Source organism: Canis lupus, chromosome 13 (assembly GCF_011100685.1).
Source record: "Canis lupus familiaris isolate Mischka breed German Shepherd chromosome 13, alternate assembly UU_Cfam_GSD_1.0, whole genome shotgun sequence".
In the NCBI taxonomy this organism is placed as follows: Eukaryota; Metazoa; Chordata; class Mammalia; order Carnivora; family Canidae; genus Canis; species Canis lupus.
Window position 1 is genome coordinate 9,677,280 of NC_049234.1, and position 17,089 is coordinate 9,694,368.

General features: G+C 37.8%; 1 protein-coding gene and 1 pseudogene across 2 annotated transcripts in view; one reads left to right on the top strand and one right to left on the bottom strand.

Annotated features, from left to right (window-relative positions):
- EMC2 (ER membrane protein complex subunit 2) overlaps positions 1 to 16,224 on the top strand; it is a 402,125-nt gene extending 385,901 nt beyond the window's left edge. The window contains exons 12-13 of one of the 2 annotated variants that reach the window (XR_005368539.1): positions 14,082 to 14,188; positions 15,060 to 16,224. The gene's annotated coding sequence lies outside the window, so the exon portion shown is untranslated. Of the gene's footprint in view, positions 1 to 14,081 lie in introns of both variants that reach the window. The other variant, XM_038555336.1, reaches the window with a different exon arrangement.
- Positions 8,978 to 9,717, bottom strand: LOC106559610 (annotated as a pseudogene).
- Positions 16,225 to 17,089: the final 865 nt, after the last annotated feature.

Genomic DNA, 17,089 nt, shown 5'->3' on the forward strand with positions numbered 1-17,089 from the left:
CATGAGGGCTGCTCTGTCGCATTACTACTTGGGACATCTGTGCCTGCACCAAGCTGTCTCAGAGAAAGGCTTTGAGCCAAACCATCATGCAGACCTCATCCTCCACAATAGTGGTGGCAATGCTGCTATTCAGAAGCACCTGCCCAGGAATACAATTTGCTCACTGGGGCTGCAGGAGCATCAGAATTATGCACTATCTCCATCTAATAACACCTTTGTAGTCACTCCACAGCAGGGGCTCTACATGGGTCTTTTAATATTCTCGCCCTCTGTAGGGAATAAGAACTATGATTTCTCTTCCCCTCACGAATTAAATTGTATTACCAGGTAGCAACGGGGCAGTGCCAACTGAATAAAATTGATGACAAAAGCAGACAGGAGAATTCCAATGTCCTCAGCTGTGTTTGACGGAGACAGATTTTATTTCAAAGGCACTAACTCAGCAAGGCATGAGCCTTAGTGCCATGCAAGCACCGTGGTGTTGCTCACTAAATCTAAAGCCAGGAGCAGCACAGACCAGGTATCACTTACTAACAGTCAACTTGACGTACAGTGTACCCATCTGCAACCAAGCCATGCCCTCTAATGTCCCCTTACAAATCTCTACAATTGCTCTCCTCCTGTATCTTTGGGTTTGTACCTGTGTTTTAATAAACAACTTCTTTAAGATAGGATATTGCATTCAGCTATTTCAATATTCCTAGGCATAACCATGGGGTTGGCTTCCAGATTACTAAATTCAAACTCGTCAGGCAGGTACATCAGTGACCTATAAATGAAGCATGCTGTGAAAATCACTTTCAAATTGTAGAAATACTGCTGCTTATTTCTGATAAGAAGATGTAATAAAAGGTTGGATAATATCTTTGGGATTCATAAATTACAAATGCAGTCTTTGTTGACACCATGGTATGTATGTTTGCCAATAGTCTATCCATGGCCCATGACTCATGCCTGTATTGCCAGTGTCATCACTACCATCTTCATTTACAACAGATATTAAGATAGCTTTTTCCAAAGTACATTCCTTGGAACACTAACACTGCATAATAGAGCTCTATGGAAACATCTACTGGGGAATGTTTTTGTTAATCCGTAAAAGCAAAATATGCTCTGTTGCATTTTTCAAAGTTATTTGATTAGAAATCTTTCAGAAAATATCTTGAAGGCTAAATACCCCATTAGAATTGCCATTTGAAGGAAGAATAAAAACAAATAGTAGCATAGGTTATCACTATCCGGATGTTCATGATGAGTATGAGGGAGAAAGAAGCACAACCTTTTCCTGTTTGAGCACTGCCTTTCCCCGAAAATTAAGATCCTGTACCTTGATCTCCATTGGAGATTCCTTATCTCACAGATGAGTTATATAGCAAAAATAATAAAGACTGCCTAAATTGTGCACTCTTTTATTTCCAGTGTTAGGCATGTAGGAGCTGCTCAGTAGGTAAATGCTTGTTGAATTAGTAAGTGAATAAATGGATGGATGAAAGAATGAATGAGTCTGCATATCCTCTTTCTGAATGTAGCCACCTATGATAATGCACTATTTTTCAAAAGTAAGTAGGCTGGGGCCCCTGGGTGGCTTAGTAGTTTAAGTGTCTGACTTCAGCTCAGGTCATGATCTCATGGCCCTGGGATCAAGCCCCAAGTCAGGCTCCCTGCTTGACAGGGAGTTTGCTTATCTCTTTCCTCCCCCTTTGCCCCTTCCCCGCCACCCCTGCCCCCGCCCTGCTCATACTCAAATAAATAAATGAAACCTTAAAAAATATATATAAGTAGGCTGTATCAGAACAGATGTTTCTAAGTCACCGCAATGGCTCTGCTCTCCTCTCTATAACTTGTAAATAATGAAATCACATGCGTGTTTCAAAATGTCAGCCTCTGTTGCTGGCTGTGTTGTTACCATGGCAACATAGACTATGACATTATAAGCTATGGTCTCTGCCACGGCAACTATTTGAGAATTACTCTGCAGAATTCCACAATGAGCGGAATGAATTCCACAATGAGATATTGTTGTTATGGATCCCTATCCAGCCCCGGTCTGAACCTGGCTGTGCATGTACCTGAGAATGAGGTTTACTTTACATTACCTTCTTTTATTATTCAGAGCCTAATATTCCAGTTGCTAAATAATAATTATTTTTTTAATAATTATTTTATCTTCCTCCATTTGCTTCAATTATGCTCACAGTACAGAAAGTTAGAAAATACCCTCAAGAGCACTGATGCTCAGAATTTGGGATTTTATGAACTAGAAGAACTCATTAAACATTAGAGGAATAAATATCTGCTTGTCCACTTTTATTATTGCTAAGTAAAGACAAAAATTTTTAAATAACCACCCCTTTCCCTAGTTTTATAAAGAATGGACACTTTGTCCCCTCAAAGCAGTAAGGATAATTTAAAATAAGGGACATTTTTTAATTTGAAGAAGCCTGTAACATAAGAGTCACATTGCCTTTATTCATTTTATTAGACTGCTGAACATTTTATCATGGACATATGCTGATTGTTCCACAAACACATATTTGAAAACTTCTTCCCAAGGGGACAGTAGGAAAATAAAAGTGAGTATAAAACATGTGAGGCTTTAGTTTAGATGAGGCCAATGGTCTATACAACCTAAAACTCCATCTTGTCAGTGGCTCCAAGTAGCTTACCACACCAATCTCCAGTGTTGTGTTGAACCTCACAGAGATTCTCCCCTCCTCCCCCAGCCCCTACCTCTGCACTCTCCCTCCCAGCAGACAGCCTCACTTCCTCTCTCTCAAGAAAACTGAGACAAGTTTCTTGATTTCATATATACAAATTATCTAAATCTCTACACATCTTTTTTTAGGAGTATAGGCCTTCTATTTATTTCCACTTGTTTGAAGTTTTCAATCTCTACTTCTTCACTGACATCTTTGCTCCAGCCTTCACCTTCTCTTTATTCACTTCTCCCTAGTAAAGTACTAAATCTGATTTATCTTGATCCATATTAATTGTGCATATAACTACTGTAGCCCCCCTCCAAAAGTAATCAATTCCCTTCCATTTCTCACTGTAGTTCTCATGGATTTTTAAGAAGGCCTGCGTCTTCTCAGTCCCTCTCTCAAAGTGTAAGCAGATTAGGCACGATCTACCTCTCTGGTAGGACCAGCCAGGTTTATGCCCTGACTGTTCTCGCTCCTCCACTCACCATAGATGGGGTAAATCAGGTCAGATTAGTGCTTGTGGTCTTGGCTGTATGTCATCAGAGGCCCACTATGTTTTCCAATCTAGAGATTTCCAGTGAGCCCTGAATAAAGCTGTGATCTCCATCATGCAGACTGGTCTTTATGTATATACAGCGTTGGCCAGAATCTTGGAGAGTCAGAGTTAAGTGGTAGAATTTGGACCTAGCCTCACTCCAAACTCCTAATAGTTTATACCCCTCAACCCCATCTCCTTTTGTGTCCACCTCCTGCAATCTGGTTTCCCCACCCACAGAACACCCAACCACTCTGGCAAAATCTCACCAGTGTCTGTCTAATTGTCAAATTCAATAGCATATGTCAGTCTTGTAATGTTTTTATATATCTTGAAAATCTTGAATTTTTAAAAAGTAAAATATAAAGTTTTTTACATCTTGAAATCTTGAATTATTTTAGCTATTACTTTCTTCTTCCCTGTTCTGATACTCTGACCATTTTTTCTTTGAAATTCCTGAGTCTTATTCTATAGAAAACACTTTGTTTACTTTTACTTTTCTAACTACTTCTTCACAGATTCCTTCACTAAATCCCTTAAATGTTAATATGCTATTAAGCTCTAATCTTGACCTTCTAATTCTGTTACTCTTCTGCCATTACTTCTGCCACTGGACTGACTTTCAAATCTACATATCCAGTATGTCTGTTCCTGGACAACCAGTTAGTTCTATGTTATCTTTCTGCCTGTTCAAACTCTCCACCTAGATAAATGATAAGCATCCCAAACTCTTTTTCAAAATTAAATCAATCATTCCCTCATGGCAACATGAGAAGTTCCACTGATCTGCTCCCCAACGAAACTGGTAAAAATTATTTTTAAAAAACAACCATTTAAAGCCTCTGTACTTCTAGGTATATACTCAAGATAAATGAAAACATATATCCACACAGAAACATGTACAAATGTTTACAGCCACTTGTATTATTATTCATAATAGCCAAAAGTTGGAAAAAACCTAAATGTCCACTAGTGGGTAAGTGGATAAACAAAATTTTATATATCCACACAATGGAATCTTATTCAGTCAGAAAAAGGAATGGAATACTGATACATGGATGAAACTTGAAAACACTATGCTAAGTGAAAAAAGCTACTCACAAAAGACCATACATTATATGATTCCATTCATTCCATTCATATGAAAGTCTAGAATCTATAGAGACAAAATAAATTAGTTGTTGCTTAGGGCCATAGAGGGAAGAGTAGGTATATAGGGGAGGTGATAAGTAAAGGCACAGGGCTTCTTTTTCCTTTTTGACAAAAATATTCTAAAATTGACATGTCATGGTTGAATATATCTTTGAATATACTAAATACTATTGAATTGACACACTTTAAATAGGTGAATTTATGGTATGTGAATTATATCTTAATAAATCTGTTTTTAAAAATGAATTGATCATTTCCACTGAAGTCTGTTTATTCTTGTCTTTTCCTAAGTCATTCTCTTAATCACCCAAGATAGTAATTATCCTACAAGCTATTCTAGACTCCCCTCTTTACCTTTACTCTAGTGCCCAGTTCTTCATCAATTCCTTCCTAATCTACTCCCTAAAATCATTCTGACCTGTCCTATTTTCTCCACCTCTATTTTATGCTCTCAGTTCATGGTCTCATAAATATGATCTCTCTTGATATGCATCCCTGTCCTAAGAGTTGAGTATGAAGGGAATGGTATTGGAGTTGGTGGTGAGGGTGAGAAGGATTGATTGAGGGATGCATTTACTTGTACTCCAGAGTTTTTTTGTTTGTTTGTTTGTTTTTCTTTTGCTGTTTTACTTGAAATATTGTAGACAGTGATAATAATGGCAGGGTTCTGCTCCCATATCTATACCTCTTCTCTGCTTTTGATTTCTTTCTTCCTTTCTCTCTTTTTTCCTTTCTCTCTGTATTTATGGTGTTCTTTTATATATATATACTGATGCATTGTAAGCCAAATGAAGGAATATTTTATCCCTCTCATTTCTCATTCCCAAGCAATAAAAAATTCCTGTTTATTTTACTCCTTTCAGGACAAAAATTAGAAAAACTTATTTCTCTACACACAAATATGTATAATTGTTTGGAGTGTCTCTATATTAGTTTTAACAACCTGTGGAAATTAAAAATCATAACAAGAAAACTGTTGGGAATAAATAAGTTGAGGGATTTGACTTATAACTAATTTTTGGTAAAGAGGATTATTGTGAGGATAAAGAATTTTACTACTATAGGGTAGTGTTGTCTATGGAAAAGGAATTGTGTTGGATGATGTTAGAAGGTGGAGGAGGGAGAGTAAAGTATCCTCCAGACTGAGAAGACACTTTGGAACCAAAACTTGAAGCAAGCCACTCCATACCATTTATACAATTCTATTCAGGGTAACTTACTGACAGGGAATAGGGCAAACAACTATCCAGTTGCTGCACATATATTCTTTACGAAGTCCAGACCCTAATTCACAGCTTTTATAGAGTGAGGGGATGTGCAGAGGTCATTGAGGTCAAAGAGTTTAACATTTAACAGACTTCATGGCACCATCTGTGTACCAGAGGGAAGGGAGGGGAAGAAACTATGTTATCTCTGCTAGTTATCTAAACAGCTTTACAGAGGATCAAAGCAAACCTGCTTGCATGGTCAGAGCATACATTAATCTTCAAGGGGCCCAAAACACATAGCCCTAAGAGAACACTTAGACATGAACAAATGGAGGACCAAAAATGGAGTCAGTTTTGTAGCACTCTCACAGGTGACCAGACTTAATGACAATGATTAATACATTAACTGTTAAAAAAAATAGCTATTTTATAATAAAAATCAATTGAACACCAATAATAAATTTACAAGAAAAAAAATCATTGTTATCTACTTGTTTGGAAGGTGAAAGGTACAATGGTCAGTAGATTGGAAAACATAATTTGGCAAAACACATGGTAGCTCAATAAAGTTCAAACTCCTATGCAGTAAGTGGTTTTGGGGACAATATTAAATTGGATGAACAACATCTGAGGAACAGGGGACCTCAGATTTGCAAATGTAGGAGCTAGATTTTTTTTTTCCTTTCCCAAGGATGATTTGCCACCAGAAAGCTCTTTCTAAATGGGTAATAATATTCCTGTCTGTAAATATGTACACTGTCACTGTAGGTAAGCCATGTGGGTAGCCAGTATAAAAATCAAAGTTTTACCTGGTCATTATAGACACAGAACAAAGGGATTTAGGTGATATTAAAAAGTATCTCCAAGTTTAAATAACAAAGAGCACTACTTCCCACTATTGGGGCCTGTCAAGGAAATATGTGCTTTGGTTTATCAGTTAAGATTCCCTGCATGGGGATCCCTGGGTGGCGCAGCGGTTTAGCGCCTGCCTTTGGCCCAGGGCGCGATCCTGGGGACCCGGGATCGAATCCCACGTCGGGTTCCCAGTGCATGGAGCCTGCTTCTCCCTCTGCCTGTGTCTCTGCCTCTCTCTCTCTCTCTCTGTGTGTGACTATCATAAATAAATAAAAATTAAAAAAAAAAAAAAAGATTCCTTGCATGGAGAATGGTTTTTGTTTTTTTCTTTTCAAGACTCCATCTTCCCCACATAGCAGTTTATAGCATCTCTTCATATATAAAACAGCATACAATCAAGTTGATGTTGCTTTAATCAGAAAATAACAACTTGTGATTAGTCCAGCATCATGTTTCCTGTGTCTGATAAATTGTAGTTTCCTTTGGCTATAAATACAGATATATCAGTCTGGTACCAACAGACTCTAATATTATCCATTTCTTCCATCTTTAATGCATCAGATCTCTTGGACTGTGCATGTACCTTACTTTTTAAACTCTCAGAGGACACATTTTTCTCTTAGTTTATTTTTTAAGATTTTATTTATATATTCAGGACAGACACAGAGAGAGAGAGGCAGAGACACAGGCAGAGGGAGGAGCAGGCTCCATGCAGGGAGCCGGATGTGGAACTCGATCCCCAGACTTCAGGACCACACCCTGGATCAAAGGCAGGCGCTAAACCGCTGAGCCACCGAGGGATCCCCATTTTCTCTTAGTTTTAAAAATTTTTCACTCTAAGGAAGCTAATATTCCTTTGTTATTTATCCTCTCTTCATGCAAGAAAATGCATTTTATTGTGTATCTGACCTGCATTCTTTTTCTTTTATTCTTTTAGAGAGAGAGAGCATACTCACATAAGTGGGTGGGGAAGAGGGAGAGGATCTCAGACTCTGTGCCAACGTGGGGCCCAATCTCAATACTAAGATCATGACCTGAGCCAAAATCAAGAGTTGGGTGCCTAACCAACTGAGCTATCCAGGTGCTCCTGACCTGAATTCTTGACACATTATTTGCTCTTCGTGAAATAAAGAAAAGCAGTTTGTTTATTTAAATAACTATAGTTAGGGGCACCCAGGTAGTTAAGCCTCTGAGTCTTGATTTTGGCTCAGGTTATGATCTCGAGGTCAGGGTTGAGCCCCTCCTGGGACTCCATGCTCAGGGAGGGGGTCCACTTGAGAGTCTTTCCCTTTCCTTCTGTTCTTCTACCTCCTTAAACACACATATATAAATAAATAACTATAGTTATATGTTTGCAAAGAAAGTTTATATTTAAAGTTACATTATTTTTTTAAAAGATATTTATTTATTTATTTATTTATTTATTTATTTATTTATTTATTTATGATAGGCAGAGAAAGAGAGAGAGGCAGAGACACAGGCAGAGGGAGAAGCAGGCATCATGCCAGGAGCCCGACACGGGACCTGATCCCGGGACTCCAGGATCGCGCCCTGGGCCAAAGGCAGGTGCCAAACCTCTGAGCCACCCAGGGATCCCCCTAAGGTTACATTATTTAATTAATGGCTTTCTCCATTTTTTAAAAAAGACATTTTGTTAAGAGCTTACCCAAGCACCTAATATCTGGGTATGATTTTTAATTATCTGTTCATCTTTACCTATAATAAGACATTCTCAGTCTAGGGAAGGTTGGCACCAATTGTCAGAAAAGATCAATCAGTTATTTCCTGGATGAACAATTTTTACAATGAAGAGCAATTGGCCAATCACTGAATGCTTGACATGGGTAACTATCCCAAGAAAAAATATTCTGTAGTCCCTGCTCCCTCAACAAATTTTCTAGATTAATATTACAGGAGACAAGAAAGTTAAACAAAAGAAATCAATGTTTTGCTAAGAATGTAACAAAAGGCAGCAAATGAACAGGACCGAAAGCATAAAATACAGTCAATCTAGTTAGAATTGATTTATCTTCAAAATAGAATCAGCAGCTAAAAGATAGGTGCACAACTTTTTTAATATTCCTCCAGCACTTAGGCAAGCCTATATAACCCAGGATGTCCAATTCACCAATACAAATGGAAAGAATTTGCTATTTTGCAATGAAAGATCTGTGCTATGATCAGTATTGTTAGAAAGAAAAAAGTATACCGTGTATGTGTGTGTGTGTGTGTGTGTGTGTGTGTGTGTGTGTGTTCATAGCAGGCTGTTGGCCTCAGATCTCTCTGTGGGATCTGCTGGCTCTGGCACGTGTCTTGAGGTCTCCTGTTGCCCTCTCACAGTAATATCTAGATCAGAGTTTTCCAAACTTAATGTCATGTGGAACACTGTTCAGCATGAAAAAAATAATAATGTTCCATGCTCAAATAAGCTTGGGAAACTATTAAAGAAAGGTAAGGAGGCTTTGTTAAGATTTTCCAAAGGTAGTAAGAGACCTTTTCTTTTTTTTCCTGTTTAAAAGTAGTCATTTATTAACTGACCAGATTACAAAAATAATCATGGTAGGTACCTTAGTTCATCCTTCTAATAAGCCTATTGATCTGGTCTTCCCTGTTGCCAGCATCTCCACCTTCTACAAAATGGGTGGTCTTTTTCTTCATTCCGCTGTGTGGAGAAGATAATTTGAAGGGCCATAAAATGTTGTTTGCTTCTTTGAAACGTTTTCCAATGGTATAGATCTCGTGAATCAGATCCTCCATGCAGATGATGCCATATTTACCAAGGGATCGGGCAATCAATGTGTTATCTGTCAGGGCAATTCGCTTCTTGTTGATCTTGCCATAACCACGCTGGTAGATCAATTCATTCACTGACTTCAGATTTGGGTACCCCAAATCTATATATGGTTCCACAATCCTTAGAATGTTAACTGAAGCCTTATTGAACTTAACAAAGGTGCCATTGAAGATTTGGCGAAGGCAAAGAAGCTGCAACACCTTTCAAACCTTTGGGCTCATACCATTGATACCTCTGATCCTGATGACAAATGCCAACTTGGGTTCTGCAGGCGCGTAGAAGTTGCCGGCTTTTCTCGCCATCCTCGCCATGCGAATCTCAGTTCTGTACATCTGCCTGTATTCCTTGTGGTAATGCTTAGCTTTTTCATAGATAGGCATCCTCCTTGTCTTTCGAAGCATCTTTTGGGCAAACTTTTTTCTCAGACGCTTGATCTTCAACTCTTGTACATTGTGAATATTTACAACTAATATATTATGCTCTCTTTCATTTTAGTCACATTCAGTTCTGGAATTTCCATTAGTATCTAAGTAAAACGTTCCGTGGAACACAGCTGGGAACTTTTGACACAGACTCTGGGCTCCTAGGGCCTTTTACCCAAATATTGCCCTCTATCTTAGCTCTTGAGATTATGCCACTCAGGAGGCAAGAAGCACACCAAACTCAATTGCCCACCTGAAGGCTCTTTAGACCCACCAGCAAGAGGCAGTCCTGATCTGTGTTATATCTGAAATATGATAGGCAAACCCTTCATTAGTGGAGTCAAGAGACCATGATCTCCAACCAAAAAATGAGGTGTTGTAATCCTTGACCCTGACACACATACCACAACCATCCCCTCAATTCTCCATTTCTCTGTAGGAAAGAGTAGAGTCCAGTGGGATAGGGAGATTTTCATGTCTCCTGTTGGGCATTAGACCATTACTACAAATGTACTCATTCTTTTTTTTTTTTTTTTAAATGTACTCATTCATAGCTACTGGGTTATAGCTGTCTGTATGGTACTATTCTAACCACAGAACAGCACAAACTTTGCAAGAAAGCTTCTAATGATACTTTATTTAATTAATACCTTCTTTTAAAAAGATGCCTAAAACTAAGGCATGGGGAGGAGTTATGTGAAATCAGTATGGTCTAGCTAAAATACAGAAGAATGTCCCACTGGCATCAGGAATCATCTAATGCCTCATTTACAAAGAGTGCCTGCTGGCACACAATGTTCAAATTTCCTATAGATTGGCAGAAAAAATAATTATTGTGACTCTGCTGTGCATAGAAGTAGGAACCTGGTCACACAAGACTTCATTTTCAATAAAATCCCCTAAGGAGATATAAAAGGGCAGCAAATGAACACTAAATTTTATTCTTTAGTCAGTTTGGTGAGTCATAATAAATGCTTCCTTCTGAATTATTTTTTCTTAGAAAATAATAAGACTGATCATGTGAAGCATACTGGAGGAGTAGGAAGTACACTCATTATAGAATCAAACAGACCAGGGGTTTGGATACTAGGTCTGTCACTTCCTAGCTAATTACCTTGAATAAGTTTATTAATCTTTCTCAGTTCTAGTTTGTTTGTCTATAACATGAGGATAAAAATATATAAATCAAATGATCAGTATGTGAATATCTCATGTAATGTTTCTGGCTCATAATAGGAATTCCATAAATTAGGTATCTCTAGGCCGAAATGAAAACAAAGCAAATAAGCAAATACCAAAATCAAAATAGCACTAACAAGAACTATCAATCTTGTGTCTATGATGGTTGTTACTCTACAGTAAAATTCTTTTATCTAATTTGATCATAGGTCATATCTGACAAGGTGTAGCATTTTTATGGTTTGAAATGAGCTAGTCTCTGACAGTCAGATCTAGCACTGACAAGAGTAGAATTAATCGCTCCAGTTAGTAGACAGGAGCCTTATTCTGTCTAGCTGTAGGGGGCTTTAGCAAGACAAAAATTCACATCTGGGAGCTAAGGTTCGGGTTTATTTTTAGATTTTATTTTAAAGCCAGTCTTGAAAACAAAGTCCTGTGCCATTTGACAAATAAGGTAATAAATAAACTGATGGATGATGTTGTAAAATATGATTAAAATCAAACATGCAATAGCTAGTTTAAATGCTAATGTTAATTGTTTTTGGAACACTTCCACTTAAAATTTTAGGATAGAATATGCCCTAGACTTGTTCGAGCCTAGACTGTGCTTTGGTGTGGCCCAGAAGTCATTAACCTGGTGTACCCAGCCCTCAACTTTATGAAACATGGTAGCAGAGACCTACATATTAGAGATGAAATGCAGCCAAGCTGCTCTAAAGCAAAAATATTTCCTTGGAGGTACTTTAAGAGAATTGGGATGTAGATTGGGAGGTAACCTCTATCAAATAAGTGTTTGTTAGAAAACATATTAGTTAAGAAGTATAACATCAGAGTAAGTGCCAGGATGCTCTGACATACAAGTCAGAGTTTGAGTAGAAAAATAGAACCACTCTAAGTGTCACTGGAATCAGGAAATTGATAGAGGAATTAAGGTTTACACATATGTGGAAGGAGCTGGAAAAGTGAAGGGCTAGCAGGCTGAAGGATTGGGAAGCAATCCATGATGACTTCAGCCTGACGTACTAGAGTGGGTGGAGAACTGGAATCTGAGAACCACTGATTCTGGTCACCAGGACCCAGAAGACAGCAACCACAGAGATATCCATAAAAAGCCACCATGCCTTGCTGCCGTGCTTTCTGAAAATATGGCTTCCTCCTCATTTTTGCCTTCCAGGTCTCATAGTTCCTCTCATAAATAGTCTCTGAAGCCAGGATCATGCAGGTGAGGGATCTGGGGAAATGTAGTTCCCATCCTTGCAAGGGAGGGTGATGGTCCTGAGTTGGTAAGAGACAACCTGGTTATATTTTGTGCTGAGATGTCCTGGCTCTCCTGGGGATGATGACAGCTGTACAGAATGTTTGGAAAGATATCCGTCCCTTGGGATCACTTTTAGCATTTTTCATATAGAAATTCTTATGAGAACTATGATTTTAAAAAAAGAAGCAAAATGACTTAGTCAAAACACTAAATCAAGAAAAAAGAGAAGTCAAACATATATTATCTTTTGTGTGACAGGCATTAGGTGATTTACAGTTTTTATTCCATTTGCTCTCACAACATAGATTGTTGCTTTATTTTTTCATTTTAGAGATAGGGCAACTTCATTTTAAAGGTGAAATAAATGTCTCCTGAATAATTTAACTGGTAGATGATGAAGTATATGGAACCTAGGTTGGGTCTAAACATAGTGCTATTTCTACCATGCCATAATACAACCTATGAAGGGGATAAAAAATTTTGACATTGCTTTTAGCAAACACAAATATTTTTATATTAATAAAAGCTACACTGGCATTTGTTTAACCTTCAGTGTGTATTGTGCAGCCTACCTGCATCAGAATAACTAAGAGAATTTGCATTTAAACTAGTCTCTAGGTGATTCTTTACTCTGTAGTTTAGGAATCACTGATTTAGATATTTCCTCAGTCATCAGAGTGAATATTGAATCAGGAGAAAGGGCCAGTTTTACTGCAACTAGGATATATTAACTAGCAGGACATATTAAAATACAGAATTATGCAAAGTTTCTGTAAAATACAGAATTAGAGGCAGTTCAAATTCCTACCCGTTTTGTCAATATTGTTGCCTCACATAATCTCCTTCCTGGAGTTAAATAACACATTCCGACTATTTCCAAATCAAATGGAATCTGGAACAGAAAAGCACAAATGTTTACTTCTTTCCAGGTACAATTATCTAGGGGCATAACACTTTCAAATATATATTAAATTATTTTAATATATTATTTTCATGGCCAGCTAATTGTCACATGTTTATCAAACAGCCACATCCTGCAGTCAGGTAGCAAAGCACTTGAAACCATTTTGTTTGCCTACACAAGAATCTAGTGCATTCAGCTCTCTGGTGACCCAGCAGACACTACAGTACTTCATGGTACTTATGCTCACTCAGGAACTCTTATAACCCTGTGCCTCTGGTTCAATTTCTCAGTAGAATATAATGACCTTAATTGGAGAGACATCTTTTTTTGATGGAGAGATCTTCTCCAGATTGGAGCTTATGTTCTAAATGCATGCAAGAACACAAGGAAAATTATATTAGGAGAATGACCATCAAATTTCAAATGGATCACCTAGAAGATTTAACCAAAGAGGAAATCCCTAGTCATGCTATTCTCCATGGAGCTAAGTAATTGTGCTACTGATTTGCTTGTTTGGCAACCAATATATTCTAAAAACCAGATCTTAGGCCTAGGATGTCTATACAAAATGAAAGCACAAAATATTTGCGTAGAATAACCTAAAAAGAATATCAGTTAAGCCTAGCCAATTAACTAAGCATTATAATTGAGAAACATAATGAAAATTATTTATTTCAAAGCTTCCTGAAGACAATATAGACTAAAGGAGATTCTTATAATTCCAAACATTTCAAGTTGAAAAAAAGTCAGTTCATTAAAGTTCCATCTTTGGCTCATCTGCTCCCACTTATCTCATTCTTTCCTATAGAATAGGTTTGTTTCTACCACCTGGGAACCATGAAAATCCAGACCCATATTCCAGGACTGCCTTACTAATAAAGTCTCCTAAGCGGTGATTTGCTTTATGCTCATTGTGATACTGTTTCCTCAGTTCTTACTGGATCTTTTTGATCATTTTGTCTGGATATCAGACTGTGTGTGTCTGCGACCTTTTTGTCTTTTGGTTTTCTGTACCCATCTCGTCTGCCTTTTGGTATTCTTGATCTTTTTTGTCACTTTTTTTTTTTTTTAGAGGGGAAAGCAGAAGGAGAAGAAGAGGGAGAATCTTAGACTGGCTCCACGCCAGGCATGGAGCCCAATGCTGGATTCCGTCTTACAACCCTGAGATCATGACCTGAGGTGAAGTCAAGAGTTGGATGAACCAACTGATCCGTCCAGGCACCCCTTTCTTGTCGCACTTACACATGCTTCAGACTCCAGCCTCTTGACAATCTGTTCCACCTGGGGGCTTTTGTGGTTTCTCTAGCCCACTCGAGTCCCTTACCTATTATTGCAGTCACGTGGAAGTTTATACCTGATTCTAATAGATAATTAGACTCACAATTCCTTGACTAAAAAATCAACTATTCAGAAAGATTAGTTAACCAGTCTTACCCCAGACCTCTATTTCCTCACATTTAATGTGTGGCTTTTTGTATCTTTCTCCTAAGGTAGTTTTAAGATTTGAGCGAGATGATCATGAGAGGCACCCAGTGCCTACACATGTGTAGTACCGCTCACTTAATAAGAATTTAAGCAGTGATGCTAACATATCTTTTTTGATCTTATTACTTCTATATTGCTTTGACACTTAGGTAAATTTAAGACATTTTTCTGTTTCATGAAATATTTCATCTATTCTTCCTAAAATAAGTATAATGTTAAATAAATTTTTTAAATCTCCAGGAAAAGAATTTTATGCTCTTTTCCCTTGAAAGACTCATTGCCTAGCACCAGGCTGGGCATGATAGTAGGTGTACAATAAATAATTACTGAAGTGAATTAAAGTGAATGGGGAGCTGGAAGAGTTTCGATAGCAGTTGCCAGGCTGCCTGTTACATGTTATTCCTGACAGAATGTCTTCCATGAATTAATGATTCAGAACACCAGGTGGTCAGCCACAAGCTTCCTAAAAAGGGAAAGGAGCGGGAGGAGAGGAGGATTTTCGCATGAAAGCTTTAAGTTTCACCACAGTGAATTCAAAATTCTTCTTTCTTGCTTCCAAAACTAGGCAGCTGGTGTCACAGCTTCACTCCAACTGTTAGTAGGGGCAACGATGTCTGGGTTGCAAGGCATGTTACTGGACTCCATCTCACTCCCACACTGCTTCCAGGTTCTAATGATTCCAAAGATTCATTTACACTTAGATTAACCTTGATAAATAAAATACTTATATGTCTCCAGTTTTTAAAGAATCGAAGTGAATGAAAAACTATAAAAGATTTTAAAACCCCTTAAGACAAACTTGGCAAGAATACAGCAACTTGGAAGAAAAAAATTTACTGGTGTCAAGACTCTTCTCTATTTTACAGTCATACCCCTTTGGAGTCCCAAGGGTCATATAAGGGCAGAGAGCCCAGTTTGGCTTAAGAACTTTGGAATGCTTTATTGAGCTTATGCCTGCCTAGATAGTAAGAACAAAGCCATGGCTCTCCCAAGCCTAGCCCCAAAGAATATATATTTTGACCATAGCTTATTTAAACATGCACATGTGCACACACACATGCATGCATTTTTCTCATTGAAATATTGAATAATATTCTTAAAAAAAGAAATATTGAATAATACTCATATATAAGCATCCTCTCTCATCATCATAGCAACCTATGGACCAAGAAGATGAGCTTAAAGAGACTGCCACCTTTATCCCGATTTAAATAATTTGACTTTGCAGATCTCAGCTTTTGGAGAGCTGTTGGTATCTTATGATGTATAGCATCTGTCCATAAGCTTGAACATATTTTCAGATTGATTGTGCTCTGCTTGACACCCCAGCTTATATACTCTTCTACATCTAGCAGAAGTAGATCAGACAAATATGATTACACAAATCCTACACGTTAACCTGATAAAGGGAGAAAGTAAGATGCTATCATGTTTTAAGACAAGAGAATGCAGATTATCACTAGTTGGTCCTATTTAATAATTAAGGAATTGTAGGATGGAGTGCCATGGAGAAAAATTATATTATATTTGAACCTAGACCCCTACCACCTACAGGACAGTTCAAAGAGCTCCCTAATTCTAATCACTCATTTAGTGGGAATTACGCCTGCAGTCAATCAGAACTTCTGCAAGTTCCTTTGATAACTCAGTTCTGTACTGATACTGTGGTGGCATATTTTGGGGAATAGTCTTTAATAGAATGTAAGAGAATAAAGTGATTCCAGTCTAAAGCTTTGGTACTGGTATTTCTTGAGTAGTATTGTTACTACAAGTCTGTTTGAAATATTGATACTTAATTTTGATTTAAAAGTGAGGACACCAGATAACAGCAAGGTACAGCCAAGTTAGTCTTTCTGGGCAAAGACCAACTGTTGGTGAGAATGTAGAGCAACTGGAACTCTCAAATTTTGACAGTAAGAATACTGTTGAAAACAGTTTTGTATATTTTTATGCAGTTAAATATAGCCTTGCCACACAATGAGAAATTACGCTCCTATGTATTTACCCAGGAGAAATAAAAAACATACTGTATTTTGATACAAATACTTATAGTCCGGGATCCCTGGGTGGCGCAGCGGTTTGGCGCCTGCCTTTGGCCCAGGGAGCGATCCTGGAGACCCGGGATCGAATCCCACATCAGGCTCCCGGTGCATGGAGCCTGCTTCTCCCTCTGCCTATGTCTCTGCCTCTCTCTCTCTCTCTGTGTGACTATCATAAATAAATAAATAAATAAATAAATAAATAAATAAATAAATAAATAAATAAACAAACAAATACTTATAGTCCAATGATCATAGCAGCATAACTCATAATTAAAAACTGGAAACATGAATGAACCCAAAATGTTTATAATTGAGTGATGAAAATATGGATGGCTTCTGCTTCTTTTTTAAATTCTTCCTATTGTAAATTCTCTAGAGAACTTGTACTTCTACTACTAAGGAAAGAATACTTCTACTAAGAAAAGAATTCTTCTACTAAGGAAAGGATACATGCTTTGGATGGTGCAGCAATTACTAATGTGGAGATGCCTAAAACTTCCAAGACTATTCCAGGATGTTGGACTGTGCTGAGTCTGGGAACAGGCTCAAAATT